Consider the following 14666-nt stretch of genomic DNA (forward strand, 5'->3'; position numbering starts at 1 on the left):
AATAGATAAGAGGTTCATTTCTAAGGGAAGTTGAAGGGCCTGATCCTCACTTGAAGAAAGTAGATCAAGTTCTGGGAGTGGGGTGGGTGTCGAGGAGACTGTAGCAACTCACGAAGAGCAAAAAGGATAACACTCACGGAGGGCCAGTCTAGCGCTTAAGAAAGAGAAACAGCCTGGGGCCCTGAAGGGGTGCAGTCCAGGAAATAGAGCTGAAAAGAAAGCCCAGAAGCAACACATGGGGAATAAAGTACAGCCAAGACTTAATACACCAAAGGTGCATGAAATGGAACAGAAAACAGGGGAGAGGCCAGGGTGTGTGATACATCCGGGGAGTGAGATCAAAAGTGATGGGGAAGCAAGGTGGTTACCGAAATCTGCTGCCTGCTGCTAGGCAGGGCTTTAGCTAATTAGCTTGAAAATGGTTTTGCTCCAGTTGGTTGGTTTGCTGATGTGGGTGACCACAGGAAGCAGCTGGCTGGAATGGAGTAGGTGGCTGTGAGCAACAGGAGCCTTGGAGGCAGCAGAGCTTCACATCCCAGCTCTGCCTCTCATGGACCATGTCATATTTAACACCCCATTTCCACACCTATAGAAATCACCAGGATAACAGCATATAACGATAGGGCTCTGTGTGGATTAAACGACATAATGTAAAAAATGGACTTCATGTAGTGCCTGATATAGAGTAAGTGGTCAAGAAAAGCTGTTAACATGATACAAAAATATTAAAGTTTCTGTTTAAGAAGTTGGCCATTTGCAGGGATTATCATTTTACCTGTTAATCATCTATCTAAAAATACGAATTTCTCTGAGGAAGAAGAAAAGAGGAGAGGAAGCAAAGGAGAAAAGAAAAGAGCCTGCAATTAATATGACAGTATCTGTTCCTCCTGATATCACTAAAATCTCTCTAACCTAGGCTATCTCACAGAAGCAGCCAAGGATCCTGCAGGTAGGCGTCATGTCCTCCCAGAACAATGCAGTGGAGTAATGCAGTGACGTGGTACAGTGATGCAGTGATGCAGTGTAGTGATGCAGTGATTCCCAGATGCAGTGGTGCAGTGCAGTGATGCAGTGATGCAGTGGTACAGTGTAGTGATACCATGATGCAGTGATGTGATGTAGTGATGTGATGCAGTGATGCAGTGATGCAGGGCAGTGAGGAATACTGAGGCTCTCTAACCACACTTGTCTCCTTCCACCACATCCTGCAGAAGCAAAAATGCGTACTTTCATTAAAAATAATCACAAATGTCACTCCAGACTTGCAAGATTTTTAGTGTCCCTGCAGGTGAATCTTAACCAGAGTCCTGTCTCCAGCCACTCAGGCGTCAGAGCAGTTGTCCATTTGGGATGGGAACTTGAAGAATAGGCTATTTGGCTTCTGGCTTCTGTATCACTCTTGTTGGACCCTCTCCTTATTCCTGCTCAAGCCCCAGCTGGTTGCCTTAGTCTCCTTCCCAGCCTGACCCTCAATGTCAGCCCCCATGTGCAGCTCTGCCTTGGAACCCTAATACTTCCAGCTCCAGTGTCACTGTGGCTTGTTTCTGCTGCTGCTACCCTGATAAACATGGCCTCTCTGGAAGAAGCAACATGAGGCTGGGAAGCAAACTTTCTGGAAAAACCCTCAGTGGATTGTTTCCATCATATCACTCCCAGGCAGCTCTAAACAACCATAGTCCTATTATATTGTCTTTTATTTCTGTATTGAGGCTTTTCTGATTGTTCAATAGAATGGAAAAGAGAGAAATTCCCAGCAATACTCTGATCTGGCTGATATTTACTTTGTGTTAGTCACTGTTCAGAGCACCTTTCTGTCCATTTACCCATTCACCCTCACACTAAGTCTGTGCATGAAAGAGCTACAGACTTGCCCAAGGACTCCCAGCCAGTAGGCAGTGGAGTCTGGATCGAACTCTGCCTCCCCACTCTATTTGTTCTGGCTGGTTCCTCATGTCACGAGACAGCACCTTCTGTACACAAATAGCTTTTTTAGAATCTGTGCTCTGACAAAAGGCATGTGTGTTCCACGTCCCTGCTGGGAAATGGCCATTGTTTGAAAACACAAAGCCAGGCTACTTCAGCTGGAGTCTGAGTTGTCTGGGACTTTAGTCTGTAACTCTGTGGCAGGGTCCCAAATACAAACACTGGCTTTATTTTTATTTAAAGTTCCAGGAGGAAATAGAAAATACTTTCACTCTGTATTCAGCATGAATGACCCAGGAGACCAACTCACTAGGATCCATAGCTGTCAGAAAACTAAACAAAGTGCCTTTCTTTACAGCACAAGCACTGACTTGAGATGTTCTGAGGAGTCTATGCTTCAGTCAGCAGTGATATTGTTTCACTGGGGTCAGCCAATGTCAATAGGCTTTTATTCCCAGAATATATAGCCCATGACATGGCATCCTTTTTGAGACAGCCTCAGAAACTTGACTGCTTGACTGCTTGCCTGCAGCTGCTTATTCCTGACTATAAAGCAACTTTTTTACAAAAGCAGAAGGGAACTAGGCCAGTAAGTTTAAATTGTGGTCCCTTTGGGAAAATGCCACAGCAAGTTTATGATCCGTAGTTATGAATTTATTTATGGAAAATCAGAATTAAGACCATGTAAGCCCTAATAATATATTCCATGTAATATGTATTCCCTTAGTATTCAAAAATGATGTTGCAATCTGCTTGGAATTCATAAACTTACATTATAGTAGTTTACATTTGATTATAGACTACGTTATCATATTCTCTGTTTTCCTCCTTAAGGATAAGAAGTATTTATTTTCTTTTATTACAGCCTTCTCCTCAGAGTGCTGGGCACTAGGGGATTTTAATAAGTATGACTCAAAGCCTCAAGATTCTGATCTCTAGTTCCTTAAATGCCACACATAAAGATTGCTGTTTCTTTCTAACCATAGAAGTTCGCCTTCTCTCTCTCTAACCCTTAGCCCAATAGGCTGCAAAGTAACTACATTTGGTTCTAAGTAAGATACAATATTGAATAGGCTCCTGCCCACCCCAAACCCTGACATTCCATCCCGGGTTCCTGAAGACTTAGGCTTGAGTCAGCCCTGAAATTGTCAGCAAATATTGTGTGTATACTCTTATGTGCAGCTTCTTCAGGGTCCTTAGCTTTTATCAATTCTCAAAAGATTATGGATGCAAGATTAAGGACACTCTGTGAGCCTTAGAACATCTTTTAGAGTTTTTTATCAGCAAGTCTTTACAATGTTTCTTCTGCCCACTGATTTGTGATGCCTGATGTTGCCACAGTTTTATAATCCATGGTCCATTTTCCAAGTGTCTCCTTCATGATGGAGTGATCATGGAACAAACATTGTTCAATGCCAGCAAAAAAAATCTTCATTCTAGAATTTTGTTATTTTATTTAAGAATGATCAGTCACTGTCTTTGAAGAAATAGATGTTCTAAAATTGATCCACATGGAAAATGGTACCCAGTAATCTCTCTAAAAATTTAGGGATTGCTTTAAACATGACTCTTCCTTTTCCCAACATTGTGATTCCCCTCTAGTGGCCATGAATCCCTGAAGTCATCATGGTAACAAAAACCAATCAGGTTTGTGGAATCTTCATACTTTACCAATGATATTGCCAGAGCATCAAGACAAAAGAAGTAAGCTTTCCACCATCATGCATGTAATAATGTCTCTGCTCACACATAAACAACCATCACAATTATCATCCAGTTGTGCATGCTGTCCATAACATGGAAAGACTCTTAAGAACACTTATAAGAAGTACAAAAAGGGAATCTATGTATATGATCTTTACCCTCTATTTGAAGATTTGTGCCCTCACAGATCTCATCCACAGATTTCTGAAAATTTATAATTTAAAATCTTCCTTCTGGATCAAGTATCCCAATTCTTGATGCTAGATATACTGCTCTGATCTGTGGTATCTTCCATGAGGATAAGCAAGATTATCTAGATCTATGCCATCCAATATGGTAGCAACTGGCTACATGTGGCTACTGGGCACTTGAATGTGGCTAATTCAAATTGAGGTGGCTGTGAGTATAAAATAAACAACAGATTTTGAGGATTTAATATGAAAAAAGTAAACATTTCATAAAATATTTATACTAATTTTTAAAAAGATTACCATTTAGGATACTAATATAACAAAATATTTTATGTAAAGGCTAATCTGTGGATATGTTGGGTTAAATTGAATGTATTATTAAATTAATTTCATCTGTTTCTTTTGACCTTTATAATGTGGCTAGAAAAAGATTTTAAAATAGGCTTGTGACTCACATTATATTTCTGTTGGTTTGTACTGACTGCACTGCTCAAGATCTTAAACAGCAAAATGGGGAAGGCAAACACTTGAAGCTCTTGTATAAACAAGGCTTCATCCTCAACCCAAAAAGGAAACTTTAAAAAATGCTAGGATAAAATGGAAGGAAAGAATGTCACCAAGAATGCAAGGTGTTAGAAAGCAAAATGGGAGAGAAATGTAACCAAACAAGTGAAATGCAATAAAGAAAAAAGAAATCCAGTTTTAAGTCCCCAATGGTTCAGCAACCTCAATGTAGTAAATAGAGTGAGAAAAGTGCTAGAAAAAAACATAGGTGAATTTGTCTACAACCTGAGAGTATGGGAAGGCTTTGTAATTATAGCAGAAAGTCCAGATACAAAAAGAAAGAAAGACTGATAAATTGACTGTATAAAAAGTTTTTAAGGACTTTATTTTGAATAATTAAAAAAAAACAGAAGCAAAGTCAAAAGACAAATAACAAATAGGAAGAAAATATTTGAAACATGTAAGACAGATAAATTACTAATATACCTACTATACAGATAAGGACATTTAAAAAATTAAGAAAACAAAGACCACAAATTCTACAGAAAAGTGGGAAACAGACTTGAACAGACAATCAACAAAACTATGTAAAAATGGCCCTTGGACATATGAAAAGGTGTTCAAACTCATTCATCATAAGAGAAATGCAAATGAAAACTATACAAAAACATAATTTCTCATCATCAGATTGGCAAAAATTCAAAATTTTGGCATTACTCTCTGTTATCAAAGAGTGGAGAACCGGGGAGTGATGTCAGCATCACTGCAGAGTGAGTTTTCCCAGTAATCTCTCCCCTCCAACATACAACTAAAAGGACATTCATGCTCCAACAGAGGATATGCAAACACAACACAAAAAACATTGGAGAGACCCATGCAAACATACGACTGTAGACGGAAAGGCTGGAGCCATTCTCAGAGGAGGTGGAATAAGGTAAGAGAAAACGTCACTCCCTCCCCTAAAGACTGTGATGCAGGACTTCAGGAGGCCTCCAAGAAGGAAGGAAGGGGGGAGGGGACATTTGTTCATGGGAACATCAGGGATCCCCGAGGGCCATTGCAGATTAGAGGGAAGACCTCTACCGGGGTGAAAGCTTTTGAGGGGGATGACCTCTTCAAGTCAACCCCCCAGGAAAGCAGATAGGAAGGGCAGTGGGAAAAATCCTGAGAGCACACAGGAGAAAGCACTCCTCCGCCCACCCACCCAGCACCAGCTCCAGCCCCTGAGATCTCAGCCAAAGACAGAGGGTTCAGAATATGTGGTTCTTGACCCCCACCCCGTGGCAATAGGTGGTAACTGCAACCAAATAACATCAGGATGAGAAAAAACAGAGGCACTCCCTCTATCATTATCAAACATTATATTAGATCTCCAGACCAGAGAGAAAATGACAAGTACCCAGAAATAAGTCCTGAGGATGCAGAAATATATAATCTAAATGACAAAGAATTCAAAACAGCTATCATCAAAAAACTCAACAAGTTAAAAGAGAATGTAGAGAAACAATTTAATGAGTTCAGGGGCTACTTCACAAGGCAAATTGAAAGTATAAAGAAGACTCAATCAGAAATATTAGAGGTGAAAGACACAATCGAAGAAATAAAACAAAATATGGATTCCCTGAATACTCAAGCAGACACAATAGAGGAGCGTATCAGCATAATCGAAGGTAGACATGTTAAAATGCTCCAGATAGAGGAAGAGAGAGAACTAAGACTAAAAAGAAATGAAGAAAGTCTCCAAGAAATATCTGACTCAATTAGGAAATGCAACATAAGAATTATAGATATTCAAGAAGGAGAAGAGAAGGAGAATGGAGCAGAAAGCTTGTTCAAAGAAATAATAGCAGAGAACTCCCCAAATCTAGAGAAGGAGATGGAAATCTATGTGGAAGAGGCTATCAGATCTCCTAAATATGTCAACATAAAAAGACCTACTGCAAGGCATATAGTGAAACTGGCAAAAGTGAATGACAAGGAAAGAACACTAAGGGCAGCAAGGCAGAAGAAAATAATCTACAAAGGACCTGCTATCAGGCTTTCAACAGATTTCTCTGCAGAAACATTACAGGCTAGGAGAGACTGGAATGACATATTCAAATCATTGAAGGACAAAAACTTTCAGCCAAGAATACTCTATCCAGTGAAAATATCCTTCAGATATGATGGAAAAATAAAAACTTTTCCAGACAAACATAAGCTGAGTTCATAGCCATGAGACTCCTCCTACAAGAAGGCCCTCATACTTGAAAAAAAAAAGGGAAAAACGGGTTATAAAGCACAGAGTAAGGAGATAAATAGGTAGACAGAATCAGAGCAGGATAGCAAATACTCAAATATATCATTAAAGGCAAAGGGAAGGAAAACACCAAAAACAAAGATAATCTTGTCATTTTAACCACAAACTCATAAGATAAGATGGAATAATATGTGAGAAAAACAACTTAGGAGAGGAAGAGGAAAGAGACTGAATTGGTTTAATCTAAGGAAATAAGAGGCCAACAGAAAAGTGATTATCTTATCCAAAAGATTTTGAGTACAAACCTCGGGGTAACTACTAAACACAAAAGCAGAACAGAGACAAAAATAATAAATAAGGAGAAAACAAAGAAATACAACATAAAAAACTATATAACTCAATTGGTAGATGAAAATACACAGGAAGAGAAACAAAGGAAATGCAAGAGCACAGGAAAATGTGTGATAAAATGGCAACATTAAGCGCTTGTATATCGATAATCACCCTAAATGTAAATGGACTTAATTCTCCAATAAAAAGACACAGAGTGGTGAGGTGGATTGAAGAACAAGACCCAACAATGTGCTGCCTCCAGGAAACACATCTCAGGTCCAATGACAAACACAGGCTCAGAGTGAAGGGATGGAAGATGATGCTCCAAGCTAATGGCAAACAAAAGAAAGCTGGTGTCACAGTACTTATATCAGAAAAAGTAGACTTCAAGATAAGGCAGGTAAAGAGAAGCAAAGAGGGGCAGTATATAATGATCAAAGGGACATTCCATCAAGAAGAAATAACACTTAGAAATATCTATGCAACCAACACAGGGACACCAAAGTACATAAAGCAAGAATTAACAAACCTAAAAGAAGATATTAATAATAACACAATAACAGTAGGGGACCTCACCACAATACTCACATCAATGGATAGATCATCCAGACAGTAAATCAACAGGGAAATGGTGGAATTAAACAAAAAGCTAGACCAGTTGGTCTTAATAGACATATATAAAGCACTCCATCCAAAAACAGCAGAATACACATTCTTCTCAAATGCACACAGAACATTCTCAAGGATAGACCAAATGCTGGGAAACAAGGAAATCCTCAATAAATTTAAGAAGACTGAAATAATAAGCATCTTTTCTGATCACAGTGCTATAAAGCTAGAAATTAATTACAAGAAAAAAAGCTGAGAAAGGGATGAAGATGTGGAGACTAAACAACATGATATTGAACAAGCAATAGATCATTGAAGAAATTAAAGGAGAAATCAAAAAATATGTGGAGACAAGTGAAAATGAAATCATACCATACCAACTCATATAGGATGCAGCAAAGGCCATATTAAGAGGGAAATTCAGCACAATACAGGCTCACATTAACAAACAAGAAAAATCCCAAATAAGCAGTCTCAAACTACACCTAACTGAATTAGAAAAAGAACAAACAAAGCTCAAAGTCAACAGAAGGAGAGAAATAATAAAAATCAGAGCAGAAATAAATGCTATTAAAACAAAAAAGGCAGTAGAAAGGATCAATGTAACAAAGAGCTGGTTCTTTGACAAGATAAATAAAATTGACAAACTCCTAGCCAGACTTACAAAGAAAAGAAGAGAGAAAGCTCAGATAAATAAAATTAAAAATGAAAGAGGAGAAATAACAACAGACACCACAGAAATACAATGGATTATAACAGACTACTACAAAAAATTACGTGCCAACAAAATGGACTATCTAGAGGAAATGGATAAATTCTTAGACTCTTACAACCTGTCAAAGTTGAATCAAGAAGAAATAGAGAATCTGAATAGACCAGTCACAAGTAAAGAGATGGAAACAGTAATCAAAATTATCCCAAAGAATAAAAGCCCAGGACCAGACTGCTTCCCTGGGGAATTCTACCAAACTTTCAGAGAGGATTTAATGCCTATCCTTCTCAAGCTATTCCAAAAAATTAGGGAAGATGGAACACTTCCTAATACATTCTATGAGGCCAACATCACTCTGATACTAAAGCCTGACGAGGACAGCACAAAAAAGGAAAGCTATGCCCTAATATTACTGATGAACATAGACGCAAAAATCCTCAACAAATATTGGCAACCCTAATACAGCAATACATCAAAAAGATCATACATCATCATCAAGTGGGATTTATACCAGGGACACAGGAATGGTTCAATATCCGCAAATCAATCAATGTCATATACCACATTAGCAAAATGAGAAATGAAAACCACATGATCATTTCAATAAATGCAGAGAAAGCATATGACAAGATCCAACAGCCATTTATGATAAAAACTCTGAACAAAATGGGGATAGAAGGAAATTACCTCATCATAATAAAGGCCATGTATGACAAACCCACAGCCAACATCATACTCGATGGGGAAGAACTGAATGCCATCCTCTGAGAACAGGAACGAGACAAGGATGCCCACTATTACCACTCTTATTCAGCATAGTACTGGAGGTTTTGGCCAGAGCAATTACGAAGGGAAAGGAATAAAAGGAATCCAAATAGGGAGTGAAAAAGTGAAACTCTCACTGTTTGCAGATGACATGATCTTATATATAGAAAACCCCAAAGAATCCATCAGAAAACTATTAGAAATAATTAACAACTACAGTAAATTTTCAGGGTACAAAATCAACTTACAAAAATCAGTTGCATTTCTGTACTCTAATAACGAACTTACAGAAACAGAACTCAAGAATACAATTCCATTTACAATCACAACTAAAAGAATAAAGTATCTAGTAATAAATTTAACTAAGGAGGTGAAGGACTTATACAATGAAAACTATAAGACATTATTGAAAGAAATAGATAATGATATAAAGAGATGGAAAGAGATTCCATGCACATGGATTGGAAGAATAAACATAGTTAAAATGTCCATACTATCCAAAGCAATCTACAGATTCGATGCAATCCCAATCAGGATCAATGACATTCTTTACAGAAATAGAACAAAGAATGCTAAAATTCATATTGGGCAGCCAAAGACCCTGAATTGCTAAAGCATTCCTGAGAAAAAAGAATAAAACTGGAGGTATCACAATCCCTGACTTCAAAATGTGTTACAAAGCCATAGTAACCAAACCTCACAGTACTGGTACAGAAACAGGCACACAGATCAATGGAATAGAACTGAAAGCCTAGAAATAAAACCACACGTATACAGACAGGAATCTTCGACAAAGGTGCTAAGAACATACAATGGAGAAAAGACAGTCTCTTCAACAAATGATGTTGGGAAAACTGGACAACCACTTGCAAAAGAATGAAAGTAGCCATTATTTCATGTCATACATAAAAATAAACTCAAAATGGATCAAAGACTTGAAGATAAGTCCTGAAACCACAAAACTCCTGGAAGATAACATAGGTAGTACCCTCTTTGATATCAAACTTAAAGGATCATTTTGAATACCATGTATTCTCAGACAAGGGAAACAAAAGAAAAAATAAACAAGTAGGAGTTCATCAGACTAAAGAGCTTTTGCAAGGCAAAAGAAACTAGAATCAAAACAAAAAGACAACCCACCAATTCGGAGAAAATATTTGCCAATCCTACATCCAATAAGGGGTTAATCTCCATAATATATAAGGAACTCACACAACTGAACAATAAAAAAACAAACAACCTGATCAAAAAATGTGCAGAGGATATGAACAGACATTTTTCCAAAGAAGACATACAGATGGCCAATAAACACATGAAAATGTGTTAAACATCACTAATCATCAGGGAAATGCAAATCAAAACTACACCAAGATACAACCTTGTGTCTGTTAAAATGGCGATAATCACAAAGACTAAAAATAACAAATGTTGGAGAGGGTGTGGAGAAAGGGAACCCTCATAGACTGCTGGTGGGAATGCAAAGTGGTGCAGCCGCTATGGAAAACAGTATGGAGATTTCTCCAAAAACTAAAAATAGAACTACCATAAACCCAGCTATCCCACTACTAGGGATCTACCCAAACAATTTGAAATCAACAATCCAAAGTAACATATGTACCCTTGTGTTCATTGCAGCACTATTCACAATAGCCAAGACATGGAAATAATCCAAGTGCCCATTGACTGATGATTGGATAAAGAAGATGTGTATATATATACAATGCAATACTACTCAGCCAGAAAAGACAAACTCATCACATTTGCAACAACATGGAAGGACCTGGAGGGAATTATACAAAGTGAAATAAGCCAGACTGAGAAAGACAAACACCAGATAATTTCACTCATATGTGGAATATAAACAAGTATGGGGACAGAGAAAACAGTTCAGTGGTTACCAGGGCAAGGGGGATGTGGAGGACACAGCGGGTGAAGGGGAGCACTTATGTGGTGACAGACAAGAAATAATGTACAACTGAAATTTCACAATGACGTAAACTATTATGAAGTCAAACAAACAAAATAGAGTGGAGAAGCGGGCGCTCCATGCATTGCTGAATGGGACCACAAAACAACACAATCTCTGTGAAGGGCAATCTGTCAATATCAGACAAAACCACATTCACGTTTACCCTCGTATTATTTTGATGCTCAAATTGCCCCAGATTTGGCCAGTGGGAACTCATTCAAGCTTGCTCCTGGGTCTTTTTGACATGCCTCCATCACTTTAGAGCACTGTCTTACTTTTTGTCACAAGATATTTAAATTATTTCAGACCTTTTCTGCTCCCAGCCCAGAGTCAGCCATGTCCCCAAGGAGATCTGGTTTTTCCTCTAAGACTCCACACTGAAATCATACCTCCAACATCACAAAAATACCTATGCAAAAGGTCATGCATTGCAGTGGTATTTGAAACTATAAAATACTGGAAACTACCTAAATGTTCAAACCTAAAAGAAGGGTTGAAATACTGCACAGTTGTAGAACAAGGACTAAGAAATATCTCCATGATATGATCCGAGTGATTTCCAGGGTATAGAAGATGTCACTGAAATAAGAAAAGCGAAGTGCTGCTGGCTAGGCCTCTTAATAGGAATGACCCACGGCCTGAAGATTTGAATAGATATAGTAAAGTGAAAGGGGAAACAAGAAAGTATACATGGTCTTTTTATTTTTTCAAAAATAAACAGGTACAATAAACCAGAAAGTAACAAAATTGTTTAACTCAAAGGTTTTGGGGATAGAGAAGAAGAAATATGAAATAGAAAAGGGAGAGATCCTTGTCTGAGTACACTTTTTGCACAGTTTTGCTTTTTTGAATCATATTAATGTTCAGTGTGTTAAAAAATAACATTAAATCAATAGGAATGGGTGGAACCCCGGACTTGATGCATTATGTTAAATGAATAAATAACTACTCTGAGGGAAAACAATCGATGCAATCCAAGTGACTTTTGAATACTGTCCTTTGACTGTATCAACCTCATCTAATGAGGGACAAAGACCCACAAACAAATCTTAGTTGGATTGTTTATATTTTGGAGTAATATAAGAATGACAATTCTAAAACTATTTTGTATGTATTGTAGGATGGAGTAAATAAATATATTGACGTTGTTGGAAGGCAAGTTCTCTCTGTGGAAAAAAAGGAGATAAAATTATGGAAGTAAGAACACTATAGGATTCACAATCCTGTGTGTATGTGTGTGTGTGTGTATGTATGTGTGTGTTTCTGACTCTGTCCTTTGAAAGGGCCTAGAAGCAAAGAGTGCACCTAGGGCTCAGAAACTGTTTTCTAAATATCATTCCCAGTGAAAAAGAATCTGCATCCGTGGAAAAAGACTAATTGTGGGACTAGTGCAAGGAAGGTACAAGAATGAAAATCTCGTGCCGCAACTTAAGAAAGTGCTCCAAAAGTTAAAGAAGTTAAAGTCAAAAAGACACAGGGGCAAGCTTGAGGCTCTTGCTGGCCAAAGGTAGGGCAATTTGACGATCAAAATAGATGAAGACATTAAAAGCTTATAAACCATTTTATAAAATAGGATCCATGAGTCTATACTAACAATAGAGATAGATGATGGTAAGGATAGAAGATCGATAGATGGATAGATAGATACATAGATAGATAATGTAGGTAATAGATGAAAAGGGAAAGCTCTTCCTTACTCTAGTATATCAACTTATAAAATGAATGATGGATCAGAAAATAACCATTTGCAGCTGTCATGGTAAATACTGATTTCAGCAAGCATCATCAATAAGTGTACGGGGGCAGTTTTGATAAGAAGCAAATATATAATCCCAAAACATTTCTTCGCAATATACCCATTAGTTACAGAAGGAAAAATAATAATTATGTAACGGAGAAATGGATAAACCTTAACCAAATGCTCAGCGTTAACATCTCCAGTAAGGGTCACATGAAAACCATGAGCCTCCAGATATGACACCATGACTAGGGCACAATGTCATTTATACAGTATTCTAGCCAAACACAGATAAAACATCTAATCATGAGGAAACTTGCTGAATCCCAAATACAGGGATGTTATTTTATTGAATTCTCACAAATACACACAGTCCCTGACTTACAATGGTTCAATTTATGATTTTTTGACTTTACAAAACATTGAAAGCAATACGCATCAGTAGAAACTGTACTTCGAATTTGAATTTTGATCTTTTCTTGGGTTAGCAATATGTGGTAGATACTCCTTTGTGATGCTGGGCAGTGGCAGCGAGCCACAGCTCTCAGCCAGCCACACGATCATGAAGGTGAAAAACTGATACACTTACAACCTTTCTGTACCCAGACAACCATTCTGTTTTTCATTTTCAGTACAATATTCAATCAATTTCGTGAAATATCTGACACTTTATTATAAAATAGGCTTTGTGTTAGATGATTTTGCCTAACCGTAGGCTGATGGCAGTGTTCTGAGCACCTTTAAGTCAGACTAAGCTAGGATGTTTGGTAGGTTAGGTGTATGAAATGCGCTTTCAACCTACGGTATTTTCAATTTAGGATGGATTTATCTGGACATAACCCCATCCTAAGTTGAGGAAGATCTGCATCCACAACATGAGAAACAAAGAAAAGCTGATAAATTGTTCTAGATTAAATGGTATTAAACAGAAATGACGCCTAAATGCAATACCTGATCCTAGACTAGAAAAAAAAAGCTATGAATGATGGAATTGGGACAAGTGATGAAACTGAAATATTGACAAATTGGAACATGGGCCGTTGATTAGATAAAAGCATCAGTGTTAAGTTTCGTCAGTTTAATAACCAAACTATGGATATGTAAGAAAATATTCTTGTTCTCAGGAAATACACACTGAAATATTATGGATTAAAGTGGCATGATTCATGCAATTTACTCTCAAATGGTTGCAGAAATAAAATATGTGTTCATAGAGGGAGAATAAAAAAGGAAGTGCAGCAAGATGTTAAAAATTAGTGAACAGGGAACTTTGTATTTATTCTTGCAATTTTTTTCTGGAAGTTTTAAGTTATTCCCAGATAAAAAGTTTTTAAAAATGTCTTTTAAATAGGCTTATCACATCAAAGAACAGGGGCAAACTATGCCCATTTTCCAGAGAAAACCCAGGAATGGGCAAGATCACAAAATAAATGATTGTATGGACTGTCTAGGCAGGATGGGTTAGCTAATTTGGGAGGTTTCTGTGACTTCTCTTGAAAGCAGACACAGCACAGATTCCTCAAGTGCGCAGGAGGGGCTAAGAGGGAGAGACAGCTGTTCAACTGAAAGGGACATTTCTTAGACACGGAGGTGGTCATCAGCTGAGACCTAATTGGCCGAATGATATCAAGGACAAAACCCCTTTTCCCCCGACCTCACCCCCACCTCCAAAACCAGCCCAGACCGGGCAAAATATAAATCTCTCAAACTTAAAACTCAACTTGCATCTCAAATCTACTGAGATTAAAGTCAGCCGTCTTGGCCAAATGGGAGCCTCATAATAAAAACCAAGTTAAATAAAATAAGGCATCTAAAACAATTTCCGAGTTTTTAAACTTGATAGAATGTATTATTTACACTTAAAAAATGGCATCTTCCTCTCAACTTGACTCTCTAAAAACAAATATCTTTATAGCCTGATTGATTTTTACCTAGATATAAGCAGCTTTAAAGAATTCCTCCCTTCAAAGGGAGAATGC

This window comes from Equus asinus, chromosome 2 (assembly GCF_041296235.1).
Source record: "Equus asinus isolate D_3611 breed Donkey chromosome 2, EquAss-T2T_v2, whole genome shotgun sequence".
Lineage (NCBI taxonomy): Eukaryota > Metazoa > Chordata > Mammalia > Perissodactyla > Equidae > Equus > Equus asinus.